The sequence below is a fragment of the Benincasa hispida genome, chromosome 2, assembly GCF_009727055.1.
Source record: "Benincasa hispida cultivar B227 chromosome 2, ASM972705v1, whole genome shotgun sequence".
NCBI lineage: Eukaryota > Viridiplantae > Streptophyta > Magnoliopsida > Cucurbitales > Cucurbitaceae > Benincasa > Benincasa hispida.
Window position 1 is genome coordinate 53,997,191 of NC_052350.1, and position 18,226 is coordinate 54,015,416.

An 18,226-nucleotide genomic window follows, 5' to 3' on the forward strand; every position below is an offset into this window, starting at 1 on the left:
CTAATGTGCTTATCGTAGGGAAAAGACAGATTAGGACAAGAAACTAAGTTACTTTTCCTCTTATAGGAGATCAAATAAAGAAACGCGCAAAACTGCCATCCTTTAGGGGGGCACTCCCAGGGTGCCTCGAGGCAATGTGCAGTAACTTTATTCAACCTAACGAGGGAGACCGAGGGATATGCTGTTGCACTTCGCGCTCCCACTTACTATGAACATTCTCTCCATCCACCTTGATATTGACCTACCCAAACACCATTTGTTGGAGGGACACGCCAAAGGTGCCGCGAGGCCAAGGATAAATCTCACGATGTGGACTATTTAGGAGAAAAGTGAAAGGTTTAAGTGAAGCATCTTATGCCCCAAGTACCTCCCACTGAATGTTCTACCTAGGGATTCATTAACCTAGACAATCCGGCTACTGATTTTAGTCTAAGTCATCTTTTTAAACTCTGCTCATAAACAACGTTTGTTTATGAAATATAAACAAGTTCAAGTAGTCACATTTAAACACTTTAATGGACTGTCTTTAACTTGTATGCATATATCAAATCTATCTAATTCACCTTTCTAGGTAAGTTCCCAGGTAGGGGTGTTACGTTTCCGTCAACTGAAATACCCCAGCCTAGATAGAACCCGTCTTAGACAAAAGGTCCTTTATAGATAGATTTGCTACATTTTAACCTTTTATTAGCCAATTTAATCCTATTAAACTGATTAAAATATTTAAGCCTTAAGGTTGCTAATCATATTAGAATCGTGATCTTAGGTTTATGTGATCCAAGTTTTAAACATTTTAAAACCATGAATTAAACCTACGTGAGCATGCATGTCTTTCTTATTTCTTTTTGTTCTAATTTCTCTTTAACTCTTAAAAACAAACAACTAAAAAATATTGCGCACAACAAGGCGTTTTATAACATTTATAAAGTAACCTATGTGCTTCATGCAATGTCCGGTCATTACTATATATATAACTTTTATATAACACGTAATAACCAAGCAAACATGCTATCATTTACCTTTATACTATAACAATTATAATATAAAGATGATGCATGTCAATGCTTTTTATGCATGCATAAATATAACTCTTATTTATATGATGCATGAGCATGCTCTTACATAATTAAAATCATGCTTCTTTAAATTATAACAATTACAATAAAGAGGGGATGCATGATCATTGCATAACCTAAGGTGAGATTTACTATATGTGCATACCATATGACATATAAAATATACATCGCATGTAATAAACAAAGGATTAATGGACTGAGATGAGCATTTTAACCAAAAATCGGAATGAAAAACCCTATCTATTACATTTTTCATCGAGCAAACCGGTTCACATGCGAATCGGGTCTTGAACCGTTAGGAGGTCTTCATCGTGTAGCAAACTCCAGTAGGAAGACGATCATTTAGCATGCACTAGACAATAGGAGCATAAGTAAACGATCGCGTAGACGACGACGAGGCTGCGAAGCCTGATTGTTCATGCGATCGTGTAGCGCGACGATAAGTAAACGATTTACCTTTAGTTACTTAGCGATCGATTAGTCAGTTCTAAGTGATGAAGCTTGCTGTCCTAAACGATCATCTAACGCGCTTTAAACCATACACGAGTGTCTCATCGTCTAACAGATGCGTGCAACTTGGGAAATGATTTACCTTGTGATGCTAAGCGATCATTTAGTCAGTTACTAAGTGATGAAACTTGCTGCCCCTGTCTCTTATACACATCTAGATGTGTATAAGAGACAGGTTACTAAGTGATGAAACTTGTTGACCTAAACGGTCGTCTAGTGCGCTTTAAACGATATGCGAACTTCTCATCGTCTAACCGATGCGTTCAACCACGATCGCGTATTCCTTCATATTTACGATGCGATGGACAGCGATCATGTAGAACTTCTTCTGCATGATGTGATCAACCCTAGATCGCCTCCTTCATTGAAGAGCTGCAACTCTTGCCCATAACTTCGATGAATGACTCAAAACTTCAAATAAACTTTGAATACAGTCTCGATAACGATTATTTATGCCAAAAAACGAAGGGGGTTTTACAAACAACCGTAAATGTAAAGAAAATTAAACAAACTGAGGCAATTCATCTCGAAAACATCCATTAATCCATCACATCCACAGCAGATTTCACAAATAAAACAGCATAGAAATCCACCCACCATGAATGTATATGTCATTTTGTTGCAACAGATGAAATCGGAGTATCAGAAACCTTGCTCAAATACCAATTAAAGGATCTCATACCAAGAGTTTCGTGAGCGTGTTCAGATCGGTCTGATTTCACAATGACTGAAATAAAAAAGATATACATTCAACACATACAGTTATGCATATTATTCTAATTATCGGCATGCTCAGAACACAATAAATAACAGGGAAAGGGTTCATACCAGTTGAAGACTCTCTTTGAACTTCTGAAGCCAATGCAGCGGAAAACCTCCAACAGATCTACCAACATCTGACGGGTATGTCGACTGCAACAACATGATCAGTACGAACGCGAACACTACAGCGGAGACGACACCACCACTCATGAACCCGGGTATCCTCGAAGTAAACCTAAAGAGTGGGCTTTAGTGAGTTTGGTAGAGAACGGAGGACAACGCGTCGTGTAGACAATAAGCAAGTGGGAGATAAAACTGTGCTATCATATAGCGGAAGTGCTTATAGTATAGAAGAGCTACACGATCGTGTATGAAAAGCTGAACGATCGTTTAGAAAAAACATATATGATCGTTTAGAGAAATCGTGAGATAGACGATCGTTTAGAAGGAAGAGCTACTATTGTATAGTCTCTCGAGCGATCGTTTCACGAATTCTTTTGGGCAGACGAAAATATGAATGCATGATTTTGAAAAATGAAACTCTTTTCATTTTTAACCCGCCGGTTACCATAACCAACGCTGCCCACTACCCACGTCCGAATGTGGAAGAATTGGTTAATTATCATATAAATAATCAACTAATTAATTAATTAATATAATCATATTATATTTATATCCTATAGTTTGATATCACATATCTACTATAGTATTTTTTCCTCTACTTGATATAAATCATATTTATATCTAGTTTCCTCCAAAATAATGTATCTCATATATTTAGCCAATTATATCATATATAATTAACCAGTCCAATTATATTATATATAATTGAACATCCTTTTGTCAATTTGAACATTTCAAATTAACCCAAATACTAGTTCTCGACTTTATCCAAGCTACCTAGAGGACCTAATAGACCTGTGGCTGGAAGCTACAACGGTACATGAATAGCTGACTAAACTCTTTAGCCATGAGATCCACCATCCGTTAATTGTCAGTGATTCCACTAAAGACCAACGGCTGAATTCTTCTTACCACAGATATATTTTTGTGTCCATCAGATATAACCAATCATGAGTACGATGACCCTTCATAGATGCTCGTAAGTACAGTTGGGCCAATTTATCATTTTGCCCTAGTAGTTACATCTTACTCCTTAAGTACCACTGATTCCTCTAATGAACAATACAACATAGTCCAACTATGTGTGAACACCTCTCGAGCCAAGAGAAGGTATGTGGCGCCACATCGTTCAAGCCCCGAAATCAGCCCTTAAGGGAGCCTTCTATCTACTTACCCCTACCTCGGGGAAGGAGTGAATTCCATCTAGTGTAACTGAGTTGCCAGTTCCTAAATTAGACGAATCCCCAAAATGGTAGGTTTGAATTGGCGACCTGGCCACTCGCACCCATATAAATTAAAGGATCGCCCTCAATGGCAAGAGTTCCCAACTCACTCAGGATTGAGGTCATGTTACCTATGGTCATCCTAGTGAAGTGAAGTCTATGTCATAAACGGTGTTATATAACGAGACATTAACACTTCGTGGTCAGGTCTTATACAAACTCTTTGTATAGGACTCCCCCACTCGCATGTCCCCAATACGAATGATCAGGATCAGACCATCTGTGACAAGTCACAACACTTGTGACCATTCCACAAAGCGGGTCGTATTCGTAGCGTTACTAGGATAAGGTCTCCCTCCTTTATCCATTTACTACAGACCATTTTGGTTATCACTCAAGACATGATCCACTTGTATGTCACCACATACATGCTTGAGTCACATACAAATAACCAGGGATTTTATATTTATTGGTTTGTGGTAAAGCAAATAAAACAATTAACAGAACAAAAAACAAGATGTAAAGTAAATATCATATATTAATAACACAAGTGTTCATACATACTGTTTACAAACTACAGGACACGAGACTTTAGGGCATCAACCCCAACATGTTGTGGGGTGTCAGGCGTTGTGCTAGGCGTGAGGCATGTTGTGTGCGAAGGGGTGCGTTGATGCGTTGAGGTAGTGAGTGCTGATGCATAGTTGTGGTATGCAGCGCATAAGGATGGACGTGCGTTAACGCATAGGGAAGTGGTGGCCGCATAGCCTAGCCATTTGACTCGAAGTATTTAAGCATTAGATGTGTTGGTGGGCATGCGTTGGTTAAGGTTTTAAGTTAATAATAAGCTTTTTAAAGGGAGTTAGGCTTATAAGGGAGCTAGTGGCATTAATCAAAGTTGTTTGCCAACTTTACATGACAAACGCCCATAGAAGAAGCTTACCAACCACAAAGAGAATGCCCAAGGCTGTGAGTGACAAAATAAGTATTTTCGAAGTGTTTAGCAAACACATGTCTTCCTTAAAAGACTAGTTTTCATACTTGCCTTCATTTTAAAGTATGAATGAGATAGTCTTCCAAGCAAACCAGTTTTCCAAGAGTTTTCCCAATGCATGCTCAATTTAAATGATGCTTATGAAAGCATGTTCTAAGTATTTATATGCTTTATGTTTACTAGCATGCGTTAGTAGCATAAGTTTATGTTATCTATGCTTTCGAGTATACATGTTTTAATGAATAAAGTTTTGTGACGATTATGATGAACTGATACCGAAGGATTTTGCGTAGGTATCTGAGATAAATGTTTTAATGTGGAACCTGATACTAAAGGATAATGAGAAGGTATCTAGACCATAGTACCTAAGGTATGACATTCAGACCATAGTACTTAAGGTATGGTGGTACTTAGTTATTACCACGTGCACGTAGGTAGAGTTGACATTGGTAGTGTTGAGATTACTCCACACTATCTAAGGATAGAGGTTGAAAGATTGAGCAAAAGGGTTCACGCTCAACAAGGTTTAAGAAGATTTATGATTTCAAAGATTCTATGTTTTAAAAGTTTTTTAAGTATGAGTTTGTTTGGAAGTTTTTAGTATTAAACATGATGATTATGTTTTTTTAGTCACTCACTGGACTAGTAGCTCATTCTTTCAAATGTTTTCCTTTTTTCGAGGTAGTGGTCATCTCCCTAGAAGTTAGTTGCCCTGTTGCTCTGCCACTTAAGGACCAATTACAGCTCAAAGTTGGAAGAGAAGTTCTAGGTGTTTACCTTGTTTATGTTTGTACATATGTGTTGTTCATGTTAGGGACTAGCGAAGAGTGGTGGAACCTACTGAACTCTGTGTTGTTAATATAATGTGTATATGATGTGTGTTGAACCCTTGGTTATGTTAAGTTTGGTTGAGTACTCTGAGTATGTTGTATGTTGTATATGAGTTTCCAGGGTTCTCTAGGCAGGATAAGAATGTCAGTTAGGTAGTGGGTGCCACAAAAGGGATGGTAATTGCTACCATTACATTCTCTTTTGGATTAAGAGGGTAATCTGGGAAGGGGTGTGACTCTCTCTCTCTGATAATGACCGAGCTGTCTAGACTGGTAGTAGACATTCTGCCCCTCGTAACACTGTCCTAAATGGTGCTTACCACAGTTTGTACACTGAGGTTTCCTAACTGAACTGGCGACAGACTTTACTATATGCCCCGATCTAGATCCTCCAACTGTCTGACTATATCTCTGCTTGCTCCTCTTCTGCTGGCTTCCTGTTGTGCTACCCTGGGAAGTTGTTTGCCCACTGAAATGGGGCTTAAAATCTTTCATTCCTCAACCTTCTGGAGGAAATCTCCGTTTCTCACCTCTGAAGACCTTCTTGTCTTGCCTATCCTCTGCCAAGCTTTCTTTAACTCTCATTGTTGATTCAACTAGCTAAGAGAAATCTGTCCAGTTAGCTATAGTGGTCATGGGAGTTTGAATCTTTTTCCTTAGTCCACTCTCAAATCGTTTACATCTATCCTTCCGCTCAGCTATAATTGTAGAAACATACCTAGATACTTAGTATACTTCTGTTCATATTCAACAATTGTCATATTCCTCTAAACAAATCTCAAGAACTTGTTCCTATTTGCCTCATGAAAGGAAGCAGGATAATACTTTTCTTAAAAAATTCTATTGAACTTATCCTAAGGCATCATCTCTGATCTATTTCTTCTGGAGTCTATCACTCTCCACCACTGTTCTGCTCTTTTCTGTAGTAGGAATACAACTAGTTTGACCTTATGGTTCTCAAGATCATTCGGTAGCCTGCAAACATTTCTCCATCTAAATCAACCATGCTTCTGTATCTGCTGGGTCCATCGTACCCTTAAATGCAGTGGCACCTAGTGCCTTCATCCTCTCAATTCCATATTTCTTCTTTGGATTTGTCTGTATAGACCTCATACTGGCTACTAACCTTTAGGCAATCTTGTCAAAAACTATGTCCTCCATTTGAGGATCAACTCTAACCTAAGAGGTGCTAAACTCTCCCTCAGATATAGCTTATTATGCCACTGGTTCTCTAACTATATCTCGATCTTCTTGGACTACAAGGTCTCGGGTAGGGTCACAATCCTCATCAGTCATTTGTCGAGTCAGTCCGTTACTTCCTCGAGGTATGTTTCCTATAATATTCACATTATTAGGTTTATAACATCATTTACATGCCCCTAAACTAGTGCACGATTCTATTCCCAAAATGTTTTGCTCTAATACCAACTTGTCACAATCCTCTAAATCTAAGAAGGGATTTGAAGACAGCAGTCGTTGACCCTTTTATGACAACTACGGTCTAACTTGTTCCTATGAACTTGTCTCTTAGCACCTGTTAAACCCGATTAGCAGTTTATAATCTCAACAACCTAACATAGCCTCATCATCATTTCCACTACATTTATATATATATACACTGCTAACCAGTTACCAAATAAACATACATTAATAGATTCTGGAAACTTAAGTTTAATAATACAATAGTTCGACACAAGTTCTATCTTGTTCCTTATGACATGTACAGACAAAACTAGGGTCTAAACATAGCAAAATGGACCACTTAAACTCCAAAATGCTTGGAAGATCTTGGGTAGTGACTGACTGGCAGATCTTCTAGGCTTCGGGATGTTGCTGCTACCAGGGGAGAGAAAACATTTAAAAGATTAAGCTTAAGATGCCAGTGAGTGGCTGTTTTTTTTTTTTTTTTTTAAAAAAAACATGCTTTCATACAAGAATAACATAAACATACTTTTCATAAAACATTTACAGGGTTTAAAGTTAAAGCTAGAAAAGTGAAAACATGACATATAAAAACCCTAGAATGGAACTCATCATTATTTCATGCAAAGTGCCTCTACTCCCTTTGCTTAAGCATGTGGGAGAGCCCTTTTGCTCAATCCCTAATAACCTTAGTTGAGAGAGAGTCCCTTTACTCGATCTCATCAACGTCGATAACATAGATCTAATGTGCACGTTGAACTGACTAGGATCCTACCTACTTTACCATACCTTTGGTAGCAAGGATCCTCATATAATTGGGTACCTTACCATACCTTCGGTACCAATGTCCAGGAGTAGGTTTTTCATGAAAGCATAAAACATTTCAACTGTATATGAATCTTCATTATATAACAACATACTCAAAATACTTTAGAAAATCCTTGAAAAGCTTAGTTTCATGTTGAAACATGGCATAAAGCTTAGTTGAAACACATGAAAGTTATATTTAAAATCTATCATTAAACTATATTCATGCATTCAACATCAATTTCCAATACTTAAGTCACACATTAAGAAAATCAAGTTAATTTAACTATTTATTGCAAACTCATTAGTAAAACACTTAGTAAACTTTTGAAAGCTAGTCACTCACTGTCTTTGAGTTACTTTCTCAAAGGGTTGTAAGCCTCCTCTATCTACATTTGTCCTTTAAAAATAATAAGAACTTTTGATTAATGTCTTTAGCTCCCTCTTGAGCTTAACTTTACTATTCAACTTTAACATATACTAAGTCCAAATATAGTTCAACACATCATCACATTCCTTTTTACTCAATGCATCCTCAGTATATAGGTACTCAGTGCATTACCATTCTCAACAAGTTTTTACCTTGTGATTAGTTAATAGCTGCATGCATATCACATGCCCTAGCTTCACTAACCTCTGGTGAAGCCAACACATCCTCGATAGTTATTCCTTTGCTAGGCTCTACTGACCTCTTCATGGCCTTTAACGCAAGCCTTACACTTAGTTTTTTTTTCCTCTTTGAAACCTTGAACGCATGGCATGGCAAAACCATCCTCAAACTTTTTTATTTCTTCTAAGTATCACTTCCACTTATTTCACCTGGGAGCATCCCTTTCCATACTTAGGAAATTTTCTACCATCTTCCAACTTGCCACACGCCTAACTTTTTATTGCTTTAAGCTCTCAAGTTTCCTAAGTGTCGATTGCCCTTTACAACACGAGAGCACACCGTCCTAACACTTAGGAAATGATCCTCTTTTAAACATTATAAATAATCATAGTACATTTTACTTAACATTCAACTACATAAACACCATTAACTCATAATCATAGAAACTTAAACAATATTAATTAGTAAAATTGGTTTAGGGATTTACAGATATACTTGCAAAAGTTCAATGTTTAAATTGATACAACTCCAAGTTTAGGTGTATAAATTGTTATTTTATTGGGTTCCAAAAAAGAATGGTAATTTAAAATGTTTTTTTTTTTTTTAAATTATAATCAATTTTGGATATCAAAAGAAGCAAGATAACAATTTAGGCTTCATTTGATAATTATTTTCTTTTTCATTTCTAGTATACATTTATAAACACTCTTTTTTTCATATAATTTTTAATATACTTTTTAGAATTGTCTTCAAAAACCAAAATCAAGTTTTAAAATTTTGTCTAGTTTTTATTTCTATTTCTATTTTTTTATAAGGGAAAGATGAAAACTATAGTTAAAGGAGTTGTAAGAAACAAGCACAATTTTCAAATTCAAATAGTTATCAAAACAAACCTAGTTTGTTGGTGTTGGATTTTTTAAAAATAAATTAATAAACACTCATTTCACCTATATAGGAGAATTTGGGGATCCAATTTGGAATTAGTTGTGTGTGCTGTAATAGCCCAATCAATGTTTTGGGTGTGTGTTAAGAAAATGTGGATAAGGGTTATTTTAACCCTCGTTTTGCTGCAATAACACTATCTACAATTCGATATTTAAAATAACCAACCGTCTCTCCCTCCAATGTTTCCTCCAATGACTCCACACATCAACGACTAACTTTGACAATCCCCGAACTCCAACGAAGACCACACCAACGTCCAATTTCGGCGACAAGCTTCAACGACTACTTCCATCAGTTCATTGTATTTAATAATCTTCTTTTATAATAATTTGATATTAATAGAAATATTTTCATTGTATAGGAAAAACAATTATGCATAAAAGTGCTTTTGATGATGTGACCAAGCACGTGAGTGTTTTTATGTTAAACAGTTTTATAAAAAGTGCTCAAATGAAAATTACTTTCTGAAAAACTTTTTTTTCCTAATCAGTTCAAATATACCGTAATATATAACTTGTTTCATGTGTCTCATCAAAATTTAAAGTAAGAAAAATGTGTATATATGTTAAAAGAAAGTCATTCATAAATTTGAACCAGAGAATAAGATAAGAAATTTTCCACATAACCTTTTACAACGATTTATGCATTTTAATTCAATTCATATAATATAATAGTTTATTTTAGTATTGCAAGCTCCTCCTCGAAAAACACTCTTGATCAATATTTCTTCTTTAATTACTTTTGAATGAGAATCTACCATATTTTTTTTTTTTTTAAATTACGTAACTAAGTTGACAATATTTTTTGTGTGTAATTATGGTGGTGACCTATACCTGACAATTATCACGCCAAGATTTACATTTTTGTGCAATATAATGTGCTTAGAGTATTGGTTGCTTTTGTACACTTCCAAATATGGAGTTTTCTCCATTAGTCGATGATATGGATTTTTAACTTGATCCCATATATTTTGTGAATGTTAAACAATATTTGTGCATCCCTAAAATGATCAAATGGATAGAGAAAAAAGCAACTTAAAATCTAACATTTTTTAAAATTTGTGGAACAAATGTTTTTGTTTATATTTACAAAAATTGATATTTAATGTATCAATACTTGTATAATAAAAAAAAATCGAAAATAATCCTAAAACCTAAATTCATACTTAAGAATTCCATGTTAAACAAATCAACAACCTAAACATATAAACCCTAAATTGAGACTAAAATAATCCGCATCCCAAACGCAAACTTTTTGAATCTGTATTAACATACTTGCACCTCAAACATAGATTATTTAACTCTATCGACTATTATAACCCAACAAATTACAATAACCACATACTAAGGTAACAAACTCAACGCTCTAAATAGCCTCAAAATTTATTTGTTTCGTTATCTACTTTTACCCATGTTTTCAAAATGAAAGAAAAATTTGAATTCTTTTAAATTGTGCTTAATTTAAAAAAAAAATGATTATCAAAGAAGTTTTAAGAAGTGTTATTTCTAAGAAGAATAATGTTTTAAATGACAAAACTGTTAGAAATATTTTCACATATAACAAAATGTTACTATCTATCCGAGATAGACCGTGATGGATATTGATAGGCAGTGTCAATTGGATATTTTACTATATTTATAAATTAGTCGACTAATTTTTTTAATGTTTGAAAACAAGCATTATAAGAACTTACTTTCACTTTTCAAACTTTATTAAAAAATTCAAATATTTCTGAAAAAAATATCACAATAGCTAAAAGCTAAAAACCAATCGCGGATAAAGTATTTTTGGTCTTTTTTACCTCAACAGCATACAATAACTGAGCAGATAATTGAGAAGTCCCACATCGGCGGAACTGGCGGCAGGGACTTCACAAAGCGCTATTAATAGAGGACAATGGCAAGCATTTGAACATACTTACCTGGACGGGGTTTATGGGCGATCAGCAAGGTCCATGGCCTAGGTTGGTGACCTCCATTGCACATACCGGAGGGGTGCTCGCCTAAGGTCTGCCCAAAGTGGTAGAGCTTACGTCATAATTTGTGGCAGTGGGGGCCTGCGTTCGCGCGGCCCCTTCCAAATTCCTCAGTTTATCAATGTCTTCATCTTCTTTTAGGTATTTATTCTCTTTCCTTTACTACTGTTAGGTGAATTTCATCTTTGCCTTTTAAAACAATTGCTTCAACACTGTTCCCATTCGTTTACAATTTAGCGTATGTTAAATTTCCTGACCCCAGGTTGGTTTTTTTGTTTTTCCTCCTAAAATGTCAAATAGGATGTAAATGGAACGTAACGTGGAGGGAGGACTTTTTGTTCATCATGTGCAATGTGGGGATTTGTTAGTTTTAACTGCAACAAAATAAGGAAAAATTAGAATTGGAAGAGGCATTTGTAAAAACGAAAATGAATGAAAACTAACTTTTTTGCCGACTGTATGCAGTGGTAATTGGAGCCCTAATGTGATATCCATTTTAATGATTGGGCCAATCAGTCGTTCGTAATAGGGTTCGCGATGGGTGAGATATTACTAACGCAGTGGTGAAGTGCTCTGACGTAAGTTTAGTTTTTATTTTATTTTTTCTAAGACTGTCATTTTGCATTAATTCATTTTATAGGAACGAGTCATTCTGCATTAATACCATTGGTATTGGTTCATCTGTACCAAAATTTCAAGAATGAAATTGTTTCTCCTTTTCATATATGTACTCTTGTGAGTAAGCTGCCAAAATCTTCATAATATGCATCCTTTATGGGAGAATATTTTGAGAGTGTTGTTTGCAAAGGAAATTATGCACTAGTTTGTTCATGAACATGATAATTACAAAAATGAAAATCGCTTCTCTTTAGGAAGGAGGTTGAAATGTTCTAAAAGCAAAAATCAAAAGCATTTCTAAACTCATATTTTTACTTTTCATGAAGTATGCAGGATACCAACATCTGCCTCTTAGTAAATTATGTTTGCTTGATAGTACCAGAATATTTCTGCAAAAGACCTTCAAATGATTCATTTGTGACATGATGTATGTTTTAGTAGTTAGTATAAGCTTAGTCTCAAAGGAATTGCATTTTGGGAGGGGCTATCTTGGAATAAAGAATTCAGGAAATGGTTTGCCGTAAAAGTACACAAGTGAGAAGTTCTTGTATATTTATTGGCGAACTGGAAATATGTATCTAAAACTCTTAGAATGTGACAAGAACATTCTACAACATATTTATTACTAATTTCTTGGTTCAAAAAAATTATTGAACTCTCTCTTAAATTCTTAATGTGTCTCTTGACTATTAACACATTAATTTACAACTTTGTTAGAACATTTAAAGTTCCAAAGTCTTTTGGTCGTTCCCTTATTCTCTGTATTCTTGCTATGGAGGTAGTAAGATTAGGGAAGATGTAAGAGGATATATTAAAGAAAAAAGGGGATAAAAGGAGAAATGGGAAGTTTTAGACCACATAAACCATATATTGAAGCAAATGGGAGATGGAAGGGCAATGAGGGAGATTATAGATAATTTTTTAACTTTGTTTTGAAAGGTTTCGGTCTATTTGGTAGAAAATCTGGATTCTATTTTATGTTTTTTGATTCAGTAAGTCCATCAAATGTTTTTGACAATCTACCCAAATTCTATTTATGAACACTATTCAGATTCTGTTATCCAAATAGTGCAAATTTTGAAAACAACATTTTTATGTTTTCATTATATCCAAATTTTGAATTTTTAAATTTTTAAAATACAGAATTATATTAAATAAAGATAAAAACATTTATAGTATGTCATGTTATAAACTCACTCCACTTTTTTAAAAAATAAGATGCTGGGATCCAGATAGTGCAACTTTTGAAAACAATATTTTAATGTTTTCGTTATAATCAGATTTTGAATTTTAAAATTTTAAAATGTGGAATTGTATTGAATAAATAAAAAGACATTTAGAAATATAGTATGTTATGTTATAAACTCACTCCACTTTTTCAAAAATAATATATGTATTATGTAATATATTATAAATAATATAACACTGCAAAATAATAATTATATAATTCTTTTTAACATAAATCATATTCATAAATAAATTAATGATAGCTTATTGTCAACTAAATATTAGTGGGTGACTACAACTTGTGTTATGATTTATGAATATAGTATCAAACATATTTTAAATAGTTGTTTAAATTTGAATTTAATGTTTGAGTTTGTTACCAAACACATGTGAAAATATGGAATACAACTCCATGTTAATTGGATCACTTGTTTTTAAATTTATGCTTTCAGATTTTCTACCAAACAGAGGGGGTGTTTGGGTTGTCGAATGAGAAATTTCGGCTAATCACATGTAGCCAGGTCATCAATGAAAGCCCAGTCTCATTATGGAAATTATAGGTTGGATCGGGTTGAGTAATTAAAGTCGTTCGAACTCAATCCAATTCAAGCCCATGGAAAATTTGGGCCAAATTAAAGATTGAGCTCAACAACAAATGGGCCCATGCGCACTTAAAGCCCATGGAAATCCTCTTTTAGGCATTGCTCTTTTAGGGGGAGGTTTGAAGCATTGATTGTTGGGATTGATGTCCTAATTCTCCTGAAGTCTCGTTGTTTGTAATTATACACATTGTTTTATGAATAAAATAAGTGTTATTTCATTCTGACACTTACTCATATCCAATAAACAAAGCTTCATGGTTATCTTATGTAAACTTAAGCATGTATATGGGATATACAAGTGGATCATGCCTTAAAGTGATAACCTAAATAGGTCTGTAATATAAGAATTAAGGTAGGATACCTGATCCTGGTGACACTACGGATACGACCCATTTTTGTAGGGGTTTACAAGTGTTGTAAAATACTACAGATGGTAGATGATCATTCATGTAGAGACATGTGAGCGGAGGTGTCCTATACAAAGAGTTTGCATAAGACCGGATCACGAGATGATTCGTCTCTATATATAACGTCGTTGATACTGAAGACTTACATCTCATCTAAATGACCATAGGTGACATGACCTCAATCCTGAGTATTATGGGAACTCCTGCTTTTGAGGGCGGTCATTTGATTAGTATGGATGAGAGTGGCCAGATTGCCAACTTAACATGCCTACCTTTTTGGGGACTTGTCTGATTTGGGAGCTGGGAACCCAATTACACAAGATGGAATTCACTCCTTCGCCGAAGTAGGGGTAAGTAGATAGATTTCTCCCTTAAGGGCTGATTCCGGGGCTTGCACATAATGGAAGAGAGGACTCAGTTATAGTAGAACTATGACTTATGTTCATTAGAGGGATCAATGGTACTTATGGAGTTATATGTAACTACAGGGGCATAACGGTTAATGGCCGAGCTATACTTACGAGCGATCTGTAAAGGGGTGTCTCTCTGTTGATTGGTTAAGATGGACACATAATATATCTGTAGTAAGGAGAGTTCAGTTGTCGGTCTTTAGTGGAGTGCCTGATAGTTAACGGATGGTGGATCCCGTGACTAAAGAGTTTAGTCAGTTATTCACGTACCGTTGGAGCTTCGAGCTACAGGTTCATAAGGTCCCCTTGGTAGCTCAATGGATTCAAGTTGAGGATCAGTTCTTGGTATTGATTTGAAATGTTCAAATTGTTAAGAGGTAATTCGATTATATATGATATGATCGGTGTGGTGTACGAGATACATCAAGTGGAGGGTTGTAAATGAGTTTTACATAAAATGCCATGGAATAGAAAAAGAGCTATGGTTTATATGTTTCATGAGATGAAATATTAAAACTATAGGTTATAAAGATATCATGGTAATTTAGTTACCATTTATATTTATAATAATATTAATTATTGGATAATTATATCTTTTTCTCTAATAACCAATTGAGTTAGAGGTTATTGGTGGTTTCATGGTAACCGTGAGAGGAAAAATGTTTTCGTAGTTTTAGTAAGATTTGAATGTATTATTTTGAGATTTCCAATCTTGGAAATTACTCATGGATGGTTGTCAAGTAAATCAAATTTACTAAACGATGGCTTGGAGTTAGCTAGACGATCGTGGAGTATTCTTACACGATAGACACACATCTGGACAATGAGCTTGATGATCGCATAGCTTTTTCTAGACGATCGCATAGCTTTTACTAAACGATTGGGCATCGATCTATATGATAGGTTGTTTCATCTCCCACTTGCTCAATCGTTTACACGATTGTTCTTCCTCCGATTTTCTGCCTCTAACCAAGTCCACAAAGAACCCATACTTTGGATTCTCACACCGAGAATACTGAGGTGACTTTTTTGGTGGTGTCATAGTCAACTCGACACAGTTGTAATTTCTGTTTTATGCATAACTGTATGTTTCCGTTTATGATTGTAATTGTAATGTCATATACAATTGAAGTTTGGAAAGATCCTTCTGCTACTCATGGAAATCCTTGTGTCTGATTTCCTTCAATTGGTATCAGAGCTAAGTTGTTCTGATATTCCAAATTTCAATTCTGTTTTGAACTTCGTTTACAGTCATGGTGGGTTTTCTGCATTTGTGTTTAATTGTTAAATGCTTTTGTGGATGGCGTTGATGAATGTTTACGGGTTTAATTGCCTCTGTTTAAAGCTTTTGTTCAATTACAAAGTGTTAATTTGTAAGGGCCCCTGTGTTTTTGGGCATAATTAATATGTTATCGAGGCTGTAATTCAAAGAATTTGAGTTAGTTGAGTCGTTCGTGATGAAGTTTCAAAGCATGGAGATGCAGTTCTCAACGAAGAAGAAGACCAAGAGTTGGTCGTGTTGTGTAGCCTCAGGTAAACGATCGTTGGGATTTATCGAAACGATTGTGTAGATTTTTCTATATGATTGTGTAGTATTTACTAAACGATCGTTTAGCTAATTCTAAACGATGGGGTAAATCGTTTACTCTATCGCGTAGCGTTGGTTGCCCGATCACATAGACGCTGAAGTTAGACGATCGTGTAGTTAGGATGCCTCATCGCATAGTCACTACTACACGATCACGCAATATACGAAACGAAGGCGCTCGCTCAACGATCGTTTAGACGATGATGCTTCGCTGCATCGTAGTCATTTAGATGATATTATAGAGCTGTGCATTGTGTGGATCGCGCATGACGATCGTGTACCTCGTTCTTCATCGCTTAGTAAAAGGTACACGATTGTTGCTAAACGATAGAGCAAAGTGTTTGTTCTTTCGTGTAGACAAACGCGGGGATTTTGGTGCACGATGAGTGGAGACGCGTTGCTTCACCCGAACGGTTCAAGACCCGGTTCGCCTATTTGAACCGAAGACTCCTTAATTTTGTAATAGTTAGCTTGTTTTTTTTAGGATTTGAGGCAATTTTACCCGGTTCATCAACTTTTGTTTATTATACATGTGATGTATGGTATTTATATGGCAAAGTGTTTGACATATAGTTTAAAAACCCACATTAGGTCGTGCAATCATTCATGCATCATGTATTATAAGTTTTATAATATTGCATGAAGAAATTACATGAAAGCATGCACATGCATCATGAAATATGAGAGTTATATTTTGCATGCAGTGAGCATTATCATGCATCATCATGTGTTAGCTTTGCGTTGTGGTTTTGGTTGTTTCCGTTTATAAGTATTATAAAGGAAATTAGAACTAAAATCAATAAGAAATACTAGCATGTGGACTTAGGGTGAACTCTTTTAAAAGGGTTTTAAAATTTGAATGAGATGAACTTAAGTTCACTGGTTCTAAAGAGTTTAGTAACCTAGATTAATCTTTTAAAATCGGTTTAGGAGGATTAAATTGATTGTCATAAAAGATTAAATTTTCTTTAAATCTATCTATAAGGGACTTTTTGTCTAAGGCGAGTTTTGTCTAGGCTGGAGTTCTTAAGCTGACGAAAATGGAACACCCCTACCTAGAAACCTACCTAGAAAGATGAATTAGATATATTTTTTACAAGCATGCGACAATTGGTCAAAGTCTCCGTTAAAGAGTTTAATGGATGATGATCAAAAGTTGTTTAACAATCCAAGGTAAAAGTTACTCTTGGGCAAACCTAAAAGTCACTTAGTTAAAATCCTTAGCCATGTTTTTTCTAAGTAAACTAAACTCTAGGTTATAAAATACTCTATGGGAGGAAGAGATGTCTCTGATACGTTTATGATTCCACACACGTTTCTCCTTGTATGTTCACATCGTGAGATTCATGCTTGGCTTCGTGGTGTCCTAGGAGCATCCCCCTTCGGATGGTGTTTGCATTAGTCAATATCAAGGTGGACGGAGAGAGTGTTTATAGTAAGTGGGTGAAAGGTGTGTGTCAACACGTCCTACGATCTTTATCATTGGTTCACATCGTGAGATCATCCTGTACTCCCTCGTGGTGCCCTGGGAGCATCCCCCTTCGGATGGGTTTTGTGTAGTTGGTCAAGATCAAGGTGAACTCCAGAAAATGGATAGGGTTACTTTAGGTTTTTCCCCAATCGGATTTTTCCCCTTCGGATTGGCTGCTTGGGGCGGATCTCTAGGGCCTAAAATGGCGGGTCACACTTACGGGAGATTTTTAAGTAAGTTAATGATCTCTTGACCAAATCAATGATGGCTAGTCGTTATAGGAATAAGAGTTGTTCTGGTATTAATGACTGGTTGAGAACTTCTCAATTCAGAGGAGGGATAATTGACCTCTCTTCGACGACTTTTATCCTAAACCTTTGAAGCGTCATTGCGAAACTAGATGTCACACGGGGTTCATATTAGTTTTGCTAAAACCTTATTGGATGTTGTTTGTTATACAACAGGTATTTGCTTAAAACCTAACGTAAGTTAATGTATTTTTCTTTTTAGCAACTCTTTAGTATTTCTATTTAGTGCCTTTAATATGACCGATTACATATAGTGGAAATAATCGTGTAAAATGTATTTCGTGGCAAACGACCTTGAATATTTCATGGTTGAGGGAT

The 18,226-nt window shown here is 35.4% G+C and overlaps 1 non-coding gene across 1 annotated transcript; it reads left to right on the plus strand.

Annotated features, from left to right (window-relative positions):
• Positions 1-11,215: 11,215 nt before the first annotated feature.
• LOC120072405 lies at positions 11,216-11,379 on the plus strand. The gene has a single exon (XR_005480465.1). It is a non-coding gene; the product is annotated as a U1 spliceosomal RNA (small nuclear RNA).
• The last annotated feature ends 6,847 nt before the right edge of the window (positions 11,380-18,226 follow it).